Source organism: Diuraphis noxia, unplaced genomic scaffold, assembly GCF_037042655.1.
Source record: "Diuraphis noxia isolate RWA-SAM2 unplaced genomic scaffold, SU_Dnox_SAM2 contig0001, whole genome shotgun sequence".
Classification (NCBI taxonomy): Eukaryota; Metazoa; Arthropoda; class Insecta; order Hemiptera; family Aphididae; genus Diuraphis; species Diuraphis noxia.
Genome location: NW_028301711.1, coordinates 22144445 through 22157150, shown reverse-complemented (window position 1 = coordinate 22157150; position 12706 = coordinate 22144445). Strand labels below are relative to the sequence as shown.

General features: G+C 31.1%; 1 protein-coding gene across 1 annotated transcript in view; it reads left to right on the top strand.

Moving 5' to 3' along the window:
• rst (irregular chiasm C-roughest) overlaps positions 1-12706 on the top strand; it is a 266079-nt gene that overhangs the window by 129912 nt on the left and 123461 nt on the right. The gene's annotated exons all lie outside the window — the stretch shown is intronic.

Genomic DNA, 12706 nt, shown 5'->3' with positions numbered 1-12706 from the left:
ATTATTATTATAAAACTGCAGCTATATTACCCATATCAGTAGATACCTTAAATATACATGAAATGCACTAAATATCACGTTGACATTAAAAATCTCAACTTTGATATTACTTATAAGTACAAGACTTATTCTCGACATTGCTTTCGGTTTTAGCGCGTTTGTATTTTATAACCGTGAAATATTTTATAGTTTTTTCTCTGTACAATACTGCAGCGCCACACATTCGTTTTGATATGGTTGAACCACGGTTATCGCAGTGGTGCCAAGAAAGTACTTAAATTTGAAACACTTTTAACCATACAATATAATATGTGAGGTAGCCATGTGATGAATGGATGGATAAAAATTGACCCAGTGAATTTAATACTTTTATAGTTTAGCTACTTACAGTCTAGTTAAGTATTTGAAAACTTGTATTTAACTACCTACTTTTTAATATTTCAAATACACTGAAAACACATCATTTTTATGTACTGTAACCTATAGCATTATATATATTATCTTCTTTGTTTGTATATAGCTGGGTTTGTGATTTCTAAATATTATGTATATCGCACTCGCTCCTAAAAACCTTGTAACACCGGTACACCACTTATATAACTTAAACACAGCAATTCACTATTGGATTTCTTATATAGGTCCGCTACCGTACACATATACGATATACATGAGAGCAAGGTAGTCGAAAAGTATATTATTGTAATTATGATTTGTTTAATAACATAATAATGAGCTCCTCGCGTACTATATGACTATAATAGTTATACATATAATCTATTTATACATTATATTATGTCCTTAATATTATAGATTATGCATGGCATGGCATATACATAGTTATAGTAATATTGCAGTTGCATTACACATTCTTTATTGTTCAAAACTCTGCACGTATATTGTGTTTATCTACTGCAGCTTACGTCGTATTACCTATATCGCATTATATATACGTGCATTTCACTAAAATAATTACTGCGCGGTGATCTTCCAAAACGCGTATGATGTATATGTCAACTATATAACGACGTGTAATATATAATATTCTAACGAATTACCGCGTACTTAACATCGTTAATAATCGACGCGATGTTCGTCACGTCACACGGCTGTGTATTTTGTGTGTCGCGCAAATATATTATATTATGCCAGATATAATAAATTACAAGTTATTTGCAGGTAATAGGAGTAGGACAAGTCTATTATAGAAGCATCAAAGCTATACTATACGCGGTGATTACCAACTCTTATTATCACGAACCGACGAACCGCAAGCATATCTATATGATGATGGAATTTCGTGGTTTTAAATTTTCAGTTCAAGCGTTCAGAAAAAATACAATTTTCCATTTTTCCGCACTATGGTGAATTATAATATTATTTCAATACATACGAGTATTTATCTTTATTTATAAAGTTATATATCCATGGTTCGCGCAAACCACCCTGTATAGGTACTAGACCAGTTGTTACAATAATAATTGTCACGTCGTGATGATCGTGAAAAATCTTCTCTTCTCAGAATCATCGTAAGAAGATGGCACCTAGTATACAGGGTGTCCCACAGAGATCTGACATTCTGACAAATGAAATAACTTTTGTTCTAATCAATATTTAAAAAAAAATTCTTTTAACTATAATTCATAGACACTTGCGCTACATTTTTAGAATACATTTTTAGAATACATTTTTTATTTTTTAATACTGAAAATAAAAAACTTAAAAATTAATAAAAAATTTTTTCGAAATATTCAATATAGCCAATTTGTAAATCTGATTTTTAGAAAAATGTGTATGGTAAAAACAATTATTTAAGTCAAATGGCTGATTTTTTAAAAAAATTTTAAATATCAATATTTTCGTTAAGTAAATTACGATCTAGCTAATGTTAGAAACCTTATTGTAATAATAAAGTTTTTTAAAAATATTTTCTAAGAACATTTTTAAATAAGTGCATGTTAAAATCTAATTATTTTTTTTATTGTATTTATTTTAATAATATGTCATGTATTAACAATAAATTACTATAATTTACTTAACGAAAATATTGATATTTAAAAATTTTTTAAAAAATCAGCCTTTTGACTTAAATAAGGGTTTTTACCATATAAATTTTTCTGAAAATCAAATTTACAAATTGGCTATATTGAATATTTCGAAAAAAAATTTATCAATTTTTAAGTTTTTTTTTCAGTATTAAAAAATAAAAAATGTATTCTAAAAATGTAGCGCAAGTGTCTATGGATTATATTTAAAAGAAATTTTTAAAAAACATTGATTAGAACAAAAGTTATTTCATTTGTCAGAATGTCAGATCTCTTTGGGACATCCTGTATATATATAATATCATATAGCTGTGGTGCACCGTGCACATCGATATTTTAATAGACGACCAATCATCTCTTCTCGGCATACTGCTGTGTTGATTGCGGATCGACTATATAGAAATTATCAATAATTGAGTTACCGAGTTTTCAAAAATGTAAATAGAGATTATAAAAAAATTATCTTAGGTACCTATACTGACTATATTGAGTTTCTATAATTTAATCGCCTCTCGTGTCGTGCGATTAGATCAGTCGTCTTTGCATAATACACCTATTATATATATATATACCAATATTGTAGGTATGATGATACTTTATATTTATAACCATGATATTATATCGATAAACGTTGATTTATTTTTCTCGTATTTTGTTTTAGGATTTCTCGTTTCACTATAAAAACAGCGCATGTTACGTCAAGGGGTTTCAACCTTTTTTCCGTCACCGACCCCTTAGGGACATAAAATAAAAACAGCAGTTAAAGATCCTACATCCCCCGCCCGCGTAGATAAATCCATCTTATTTATTTTATTTATAATATATAATAATACAACGTAGGTATATTAGATTGCAGGTATAATGGTATGTTAGGAATTTTCGATTATAAAAAAAAACTATATAGATTATCGTTATAAGAATATATGTATATATTTTTTTTATTAAATCAAAACATTTCTAAAATACGACTGAAAACGTTCGAATAAAATACGAATCATACCGCCCCAGAAAAATGCATTATGGATAAAATAGCTGAGCAAAGTTGTGTTCATATACCTGGTGAAATACGATCATTCTTTAATAGGATTAAGGGGCCTATAACTGAATAGGAAAGACGGGATCTATATATACTTAAATACTGTCGATTTGGCATCCGAAACCTATGCTCTAATATCTGCAAGTAACTATAAAAGTATATAACGCGTTTATAGCTTAGATTATAACATTATGTAATTATTGTCATCTGTGCTGCGCGGCGAGATTTGGGAATAATGACGTTAGTGATGAGGATCATCTTTGCCCGTTGCTGAATAGAGGTATATATATATATATATATATATATACACAGGAGTTGAATATTAATAAAAAAAAAAGTGTTATCGTAATCTCAGGCTGCAGCGCGATACGCTCAAATCGAACCGACAGTTAGCGGGTTAAAAAATATATGAAAAAAAAACCTATTTAAATCGCTCTGTTTTGTAATATAACGTTATTTTATACTACTCGTCGAAAATGAGATTACCCGCGAACGGAGGCGACTTGATAGCTGTAGGTTTATCCGTATTGTATACCGTAGAATATACCTATATTGCATAGAACATAGGTAATTTCCTTTGGGATTTGACTCGTCGGGATAAAAAAATAAAAAAAAAACCATGATAAATAAATAAAAATAATAACAGTACTAATAAAGATACCTTTACGCACATTATGTATACGATATGCGTACAATAATTAATATAATGTTATATAGGTTTAACTACAACCGAATTGTTTAATATGGCGGACGGATCACAGTGTACTCCGTTAACGATCGCCGATCGAGGTGTGAATTTATAAATTATTATGGTACTGTATAAAGTGTAACGATAGTTTTTCGAGGATTCAAAGTCTGTGTATTTTGTTGTAAAAATTGTCGCCATATATAGTGTATAGTGATAAATTACTAAGTGTTTAGGTAGTCTTATAAAATTAAAAAAAGAAAAGAAAGATGTTCAATATAAAATCTCTCTTTTGTCCTCGCATGGAATACATAAATTAGGTTGTCGAATACTTCCCGTGTGTATTTTTGAGCACATCGGCTACTGTCACTTCATCGATGGTAGCTGCAGTGATCCATTTGTTTTTTTTTATAACTCTTCCAAGTCTCGATGGCCAACAGGTATATAAACGTAGTCCTTCTCATATGGACCCGCACAGAAATCAATCATGTCGTAAAAACAAACGCGTAAGATACAGTGTCAATATCGTCAGTAATGCTGCAGGTGCCAAGAACATATTATGTTTTCGGGACGATCATTTTGGGTGTGTGTCGGTAATTCTATTAGGGTGTATAAATATTTTTATGTTTGACAATCTGTATTACTCTTGAATAGTTAAAATCATGGGTGATCGGTCAAAATATCCAAACCAAAATATCCAAATTTTACGTAAATTAGTATATTACACTTTACTTTCTAATTAAATGAACTCCTAAATATATAAATTACGATAGTAGTTTAATAATATTACAAAATATACTGCACAAACATTAGTCAAATAATATAAAATAAAATGTAAAACAATTTGTTTTTATGAATACAGGAATAATTTGCTAAAAAAATGACTACCTACACTATTTTCTAAAAAATTAAAAATTATATATATATATATATATTTAATTATATAATTTATTAATTATATTTATATAATTATTATATATTAGGTATATTTTTATAGTTAAATAATTTTGTATAATTGAGTTAATTTTATTAGAAAGTAATGTGTAATCTATTAATTTATGTAAAAACGGATAAATTTGAATATTTTGTCCTAGATTCAAAATCATGTTAATTTTAATGCATTGTGATAAAGTAGCATTATAAAATATTATTTCTAGGTATATTTGACTTTTTTTCTCTGGGATTCAGGACACGTCTATTAGTAACAGCACGTGATGCTTAATGTAATAGGTTCAATATACGGCAGTTATAAAAAGATAATACTAAAATATATTGTATACGTCGGGTATTTATAAGTTATACTAGGTCAATATAAAAAAATAGCAATGAAACACATTATTGTAACAACCTGCATGTTGCATTAATATCAATATTAATTATTATTTAACAAAAACAAAATCATATACACGCATATAGACAGGTTTTATTTTTGTGTGTAAGTGAGTTATAGCTTCATTATGTCCTTACAGATAAAAATATGTTCGTGACACCACTGGACTTATTGTTCCCACTGCAATGTCCAAGCAATCCACCGTTGAGAAATGGCTTAAAAAGTTAAAGGCATGAAGTTTGGTGCCGGCGATTCTTCCTTATTTCTTCTTCTTAGCGTGTTTCTCTACACTGCAGTATTTTCCGCAAACGAAAATAATGTGCCATATAGACTTTTGACGCGAAATCTGTTCAAACTTTTGTTGAATACCGTACAATTTAATTCGATAATATTAATTAATAACTATATTATAATGCTCACTCGCGTATGTAATAATGCACGCACAATAATAATGATATCACGGCACGTGGAACTCGGATATTAGTGGTTTACGAGCTCGCAAATAATTTAATGTCACATCACTAAAGATTGAAATCAACATCCGCGGTGGTAGACGTGCACGTGATGTGTGTATTAAATTATGCACGAACAACGTTCTTAATATTGTTAGGTACCTATCTGTAAAATGTTTGATCCTCCTTCGACTAAAATAATAATCACGAATGTTTTAAAGTAAAATACGATGAATGATAATGATAATAATATATTTATCAAATTATTTCTTAAATGCGTTTCGTAAAACTTGTGGGTATATAATGTAGTTGAGAAAAATGTCATTACCAACTTCAAGGCGAAATCTATATAACACGAGTATATTATATATACAGTGCAAGGCTGCAGTGAATATAATACATTTTGTTATTGTTTTTTGACTATTTAGTCGTAAAAGGAATTAACGACTTATTCGTTGAAAATAATGTGTAATAGGTACATTAAACTTTTACATTGAAATTATTACACACGTCAGAAAGATCTTTGCAATACATCCTCACCTAACCTATATTATAAATTTGATACGATATCGGCGTGTGGCGTGTATATATGCATTTATTCTGGAACTTCCGGACGCCTTTATGCAAAGTCCTACGTATAATAATAATTAACAGTTACTTTATAATCGATTTGTCAATAATACGTTATCATTACTCATACGTTATCGCTATACAATAAATAATGATATGATTAGTATACTTAATTGTTCGTTTATATCACGCCATTATGGATCAAAATGAATCAGACATTGCGAGTTCCAAGGTTTTGTCGATCAACCACTATTTTTGTTATTTTCATCGCACGATGAACATATTATTTTCAAAAGCCCTCGTCCGCAACGCATTTATTTTCGCTAATTATACATAGGTATATATAGATGCGTCTAACAATAGATGACAATGGGATAGCGCAAGGATGAATAAGCACGCGCTGGCTATAACATAAAATAAAAATATATATAAGAACCTGAAGAGATAGCGTCAAGTGGGGATGGTGGTGGTGTGGAAACCTGCTCTAAAAAATTGTCATTCCCCACTCTGCAGTAAGGAGAATACAAATTTTTCATTACATAAAATTATGCAAAATATATTACGCACACAATAAATTGTAGTTTTCGTATCATAAATAATAACAATATAATTGCTCGTTACATATATACCTTCTTTTTATCAGTTTATTAAATTTTTTTTTTTTTTGATATTTAGATTGATTGGTGTTACATCGATTATTATTCATATATATAATGTATACCTACCAGTAATTAGCAGAATCTCTATGTGTTTGAATTAGTTAAAATTATCATACGATATCTAGTCAAATTATATATTATGCATAATATAATTAACATATAATGTGCAACGCTAAGTAAGTAATTCAGTTTTGAAAAGAATTTAGCGCTTGACAATGATAAGAAATATTATGTTATTGCCTTAAATTTTTTAAACTAAAACAATTCTTAAAATAGATAATTCCAACATAATTATTAAATACGAATGACGAAAAACTATAAAATTCACGACAATTTTATGAAAACTTTTTTTAATAAAATAATTGTTCCTATTTGCATATAATAAACATAGCGTCAAAAATTAAAATACTTTAACATTCTTTACCGTTACTATTTGTAATATATGTTTGTTTTATATTCATTGTAAACTATTGTTTGAGGCACGTTATTATTATATTATCACCTTATATTGTCATGGCTAAAATAAACACGGTATTTTTTTTCGGGGGGGGGGGGGCTATAATAACCCTCCTATCCCCCCTTGCTACGCCACCGTAATATCACTTATATAGGTTGTATCAGTATATGTTTAACATGCGTTTCATATATATATATATATATAGGTACTTAATGCGCATTGTCCGATTTATATATGTATTGAGAATAATATGCTGATAGTGACCGTGATTTACATCATATTTTTTATATGTGTATTATTAAAAACACCCGAATTCCGGTTTGAGAGTTCGAATTCGGTCCGACAAAACGACGTTTTCACTCGTAAATGCACTCACCGAGTGTATATATAGGTATACTCGGCGCGTGTTTAGATCCGTTAAATTATCACTCGGCCAACGTATATATTATGTATATGTATATATGTATATACATTTGGCGGTAACGCGCGCGTGATTGATGGTGCTTTAAATATAATAATAATAATATAATATATATTGCGCCTAATATACCCACTGCAGATATTTTAGTAGGCCTCAGTGTGTGTGTGTGTGTGTATTACTCGTATACGCGATGTAATAACAATCGACCGTGGTTTAATCTCTACAATATGTATACGTTTATAATATTGTGTAGCACGGGAAATATGTGTGGAAAGGTAGCTTAGCGGTAAACGGGGATAATAACAATATTTTGTTTACCGAAAACTCTAGCTACCTAGGTATAGGTATATACCTATATAATATCACCGTGTACTCGATAGGGTCTAACTTCCTATCTGCAGCATCACGCCGCGGTATATTACACACGTACGGAAGGCATTAGGCACGCCGAGTGGAGATTAATAAATAGTTTAAAAAATATAATATTATTGTATACGCGTCATAATGTATACTGCATGCGTGTACGGTTATAGTTGCGATGTGATGTATCGCGCGTATATAATTATAAGTCGTTTTGTGCGCGCTTTCCCGTTTTGGAGCGTTTAAATAATAACGCGTTAGGTATACATAATATATAATAATGCGTGTGTAAGCTGCACAGCTGCCGTGCCGCGGCTTAACCCACAAAAAATCGAATTTCATTTTAAACGCTTCATAGATAAAATATATTATTATGAAAAATATGTTTGATCCGAATCGACCGAGACCTATTTACGAGAAAAATCGTCTCGAAATGAGTTCCCGAGTTTTGTCCGATTTGCTCCTCGTCCCTAGCTACAGTTTACGCCTTCGCCATTCCTAAGGTATTATGAACATTATTTTTCAGCTTAGTTACATCATTTTAGCTTTATTATGTCCCAAACATAATGTATGTAACTGTTTGTAACACGAAGAAGACGTGAATGTTCAGCCACGTAAAACGATATTTTTTTTGTTGATATTATTATAGTTCCCATTTCAACAACATTACTTATAGGTACTTGTTTCACCATAAAAAAATATAATGGGCTTACGTTGAAAATATTTTTTGCTATTAAAAGTTGTGAAATTCATTCGGTTATCATTGATAACAATTTAATTTGCATTTTAATAAAAATTATTTCGGGCATTAGTTTGTGTCAAGCCTCCGTCTCTTTGCTCATCCCCTCCACGATTCCACACCTGGAAAAATAAATCATGTCAGTTTTGTAACATCATTGACGTTAATTCTATCATTTACGTCTTGATAGGATAACATATTTTATGAGATTTACATATTATGTAACTTTATTAATACTTATATACGTGCGCTATGCAATAGCGTCCTAACAATATTATTATATGTAACATACGCGCGTGCGTAAATCAGGCACTATACATATACGTATATATATCGTTATATCAAAAATAATAATAACGACCACTCTCATCGCGAAATATTCGTATAAACCCGAAGATATTATATGTATTATATATATATGCATAATTTAAACGAAGGTGGAATGGGGGTGAACCGCAAAAACATTGTAAAATGCGCGATTTCAGAAGTGACGTAGGTACCTACGCTAGCCAAGGGTGGCTAAACCAGGTTCTTTCGGTTTTGATCTACTGAGAATATATTTTTCTTTCTTAGTCTAATTTCAATACATTGGCTCATTCATACTGTTGGCGTAAAAGTGTAACCGATCATTGATCAATTAATATTTAACTGATACATTTTGGGCAATAGGTAGTTGTGAACTGCTAAACGAAGTAGCTATACTTTCAATGCTTGATCAACAAAAATCATAACTCGGTATTCGGCTTTTGTGAGAAAACAGATTAGTCTGAATTATTCATTGTTCGTGTATCTAAACTGTACCTACTAAATGAATAATTATAATTTCAAACGAAGGGGGGGGGGTTCAACTCAGAAATTGCTCAAATCGACTGTTTTGATCGCCCCTGTTCTATATGCGATATACATATATGTATACACCGTACAAAATCGTCTCGGGACTCCTCAGCACATCTCTATGGATAATAATATAATCGTTTCCCCCCTCGGGCAGTGGCCCTCCTCTCATCACCGCCGCACCATATTCTTTCATCGTCGGCATATACCGTGCAGTATATATGCATAATATTAGCATTATACGTATAACATATTTTATATTATACGTATAAGTATTTATCGTGTAATTTACCCGTTGGCCGCCGTTTTCCATCACTGACCTGCGAACGATTCCACTCAGCAGCGACCAGTCCTGCAATGTACACATAATCTATATTGTATACACAAACCGTACACGCACTTAAGCACACATACGCGTGCGATGACCGAACCATAGACGCACAATACTATAATAGAATAATATGACTATAGCTATATTACATAGTGCATAGCCGACCTGCAGGCTTTAATGATGTTAAAGTCGGTAAAATACTGACCCGCCACGGTGGTTCCGATCAAAGAGGACAATTATTTACTAATTGAAATTTGAAATATAAATTTAATCACACGTCATATTACTATGACAATCACCGCGAATCAAATAAATAAATTGGATTTTGTATTGAGTATTATTATGATGGGTATAATATGCTATTCGTGGACCGTAGTTAATATCGTTAACTTATTTATTTTTTAATATCGCTGGTGACATTGCAAAGTCATAATATTATAACATAATGCGAACCACTTTAAGAAAAATCTGTCATTTCAAAACATTATCATGCGAGCATATATAGGCTGTAATTATATCAGAGCTATATTTAGGAATTTTGGGGCCTGGGGCAAATTTTTTTGGCGGGTGTCTTAACTTAAAATGTATTTATTTATTTACTTATTCAATTTATATTTTAATATTAAAATAAATTATATCACTAAAGTCAGCTATAAGCGCGATTTTGTTTTATTTTAATTTTTAATGTTTATTGATGTAAAAATAAATCGTATTTTACTTCTGCATTACAGTAAAATTTGGGGGCCCTAATTAAGTCAAGGCCCGAGTCTATAGAGCTCTCTTAGCCCCCCCCCCTCTTAAGCTTTGCTCTGCTTATATGTAGACCAACCCTGCCAATCTATAATAACAACTTACATAATATATTATGTTGTACGCGTCGTTATATTATATCATATGAGGAAATTATACTGAAAGCGAAAACGGAAAAGTGACGCTCGTCCGTCTGTCGGCGGGCTGCTTGTTAAATTTAGAACCGTCGACTAAATCCGGCTCGGGCGACGACGGTGCCGAAGTCTAAAAGCGGATATACCTTCAAATCATGTCGTTTGACGTATTGGAATAAACGTTCAGAGATAAAAATTTCAACACTCACCTTTATACATATAATACCTACTATTCATATATATTTTTTATTCAGCGAGAGGGGTGCGACCACCACAACCCTATACACGTGTGAGTGGGTTATATATATTATAATATGTGTGTACATACACTGCTGTAAACACATCACCGCAGCAAACGTGTTGCACAACCCTTATAATTTATTTATGTATACAGAGTGATTTTAATTTTTATCGTTACCTATTTAATTTTTCGAGGACTTATACCTCTATCATACAACAGAGCAATGATATCTTATTTAATATTTGTTTTTGTCCGAATTTCGAATACAGCAGCTGCAATTGCGTTCTACTTTTAAAAATTAACAACGTATGCGAAAATAATATATAGTATAGGTACTTATATCTACCTAGTTTTACCGTTCAGTGAAATCCTTCATCGGTTTCCCCTCTCCTCCCGCAGGTTCACATCGATGTGTATACCTAATAAATATAATATAATATAGACTTGCAGATAACTTATCGCGAATAATCTAAAAGATTTCAAAGCGCAGTAAAAAAAAAAAAAAAAAAAAAAAACACATCGTGTTATCATATTTACTGTATTATTAATTCCCTGCAGCATAATATATTACTATTATCGTTTATGAATCGGTTTCAGTGATAACTGATTTCACGTGGTATAAGGAAAAATCCGAGCACAATGTGTTTCTTTTATTGGCTGTAACCAATATACATATTGGTTGCCTATAGGTTGTAACCTTTTTCGTCCAACATTATTCGTGACGTGCTGAGATCATTTTATGTTCTCTCTGTATAATATACGTCCTGGCCACTGTAGCAGTAAAATACGTAATATAATACTGTGTGTACAGAGTGCGATGATCATCACTGATTGTAGTTAATCACGGGTGGTATACCTGCGGTGGTGTGTAATTTGTAATCGTGTATGTCCTGTAGCAACAGCACATATTATTATTTAAATGGTCACAGATCAAACGTGTAAATTCCACGCAGCGTATGATATATTATATAGGCCATGTAACACGCATTTTAAATGCACACTGCAGTATATAATACCTACCTATATATGAATTATATACGTATTGTAATTATTGTGGGGCTTAGTGGTTCTTGGTTTAATTTATTTTGTAAAAACATGATATTTTATTTGTACAATTTAATTATTGTATTTTAAAACCGCGAATAATGTACCTGCTAATACACGTTGTATTCGATTAATTTTACAAATCGAAAACCTGCAGCCGGAAATAAAATTATGTCGTTTGGGCACATAAACAACAAATAAAAATAATATTATTTTAAATAAAATATACACTAACCTAAATCTTACGATGTACGAAATTATGAAATAGGTAGGTACATATTATATAGGTGACAACACTTGCATCAAAATGTAAAATATGTGCAGGGTACGAGTTTAAAGTTCGTGTCAAGAAATAAAAAAATAAATCCTGAGTTGGCACACGCCGCCGTTATGCAGAAATAACAGCAATATAACACTAATGATCATATAATAATTAATTGTTTAACACGTCAATATTTGTCTCTATAATATGCAGAGCTGCTTCATTTTCAACAATTTACTCAAACAACCATTTTGATTTGCTTGTTATCAATTGCTTCAGCAATTCGTTTAATAACACACACACTCACACATATACATATATAATAAAACGCGATTTTTGTTTTTGGCCCACCCTTGCGG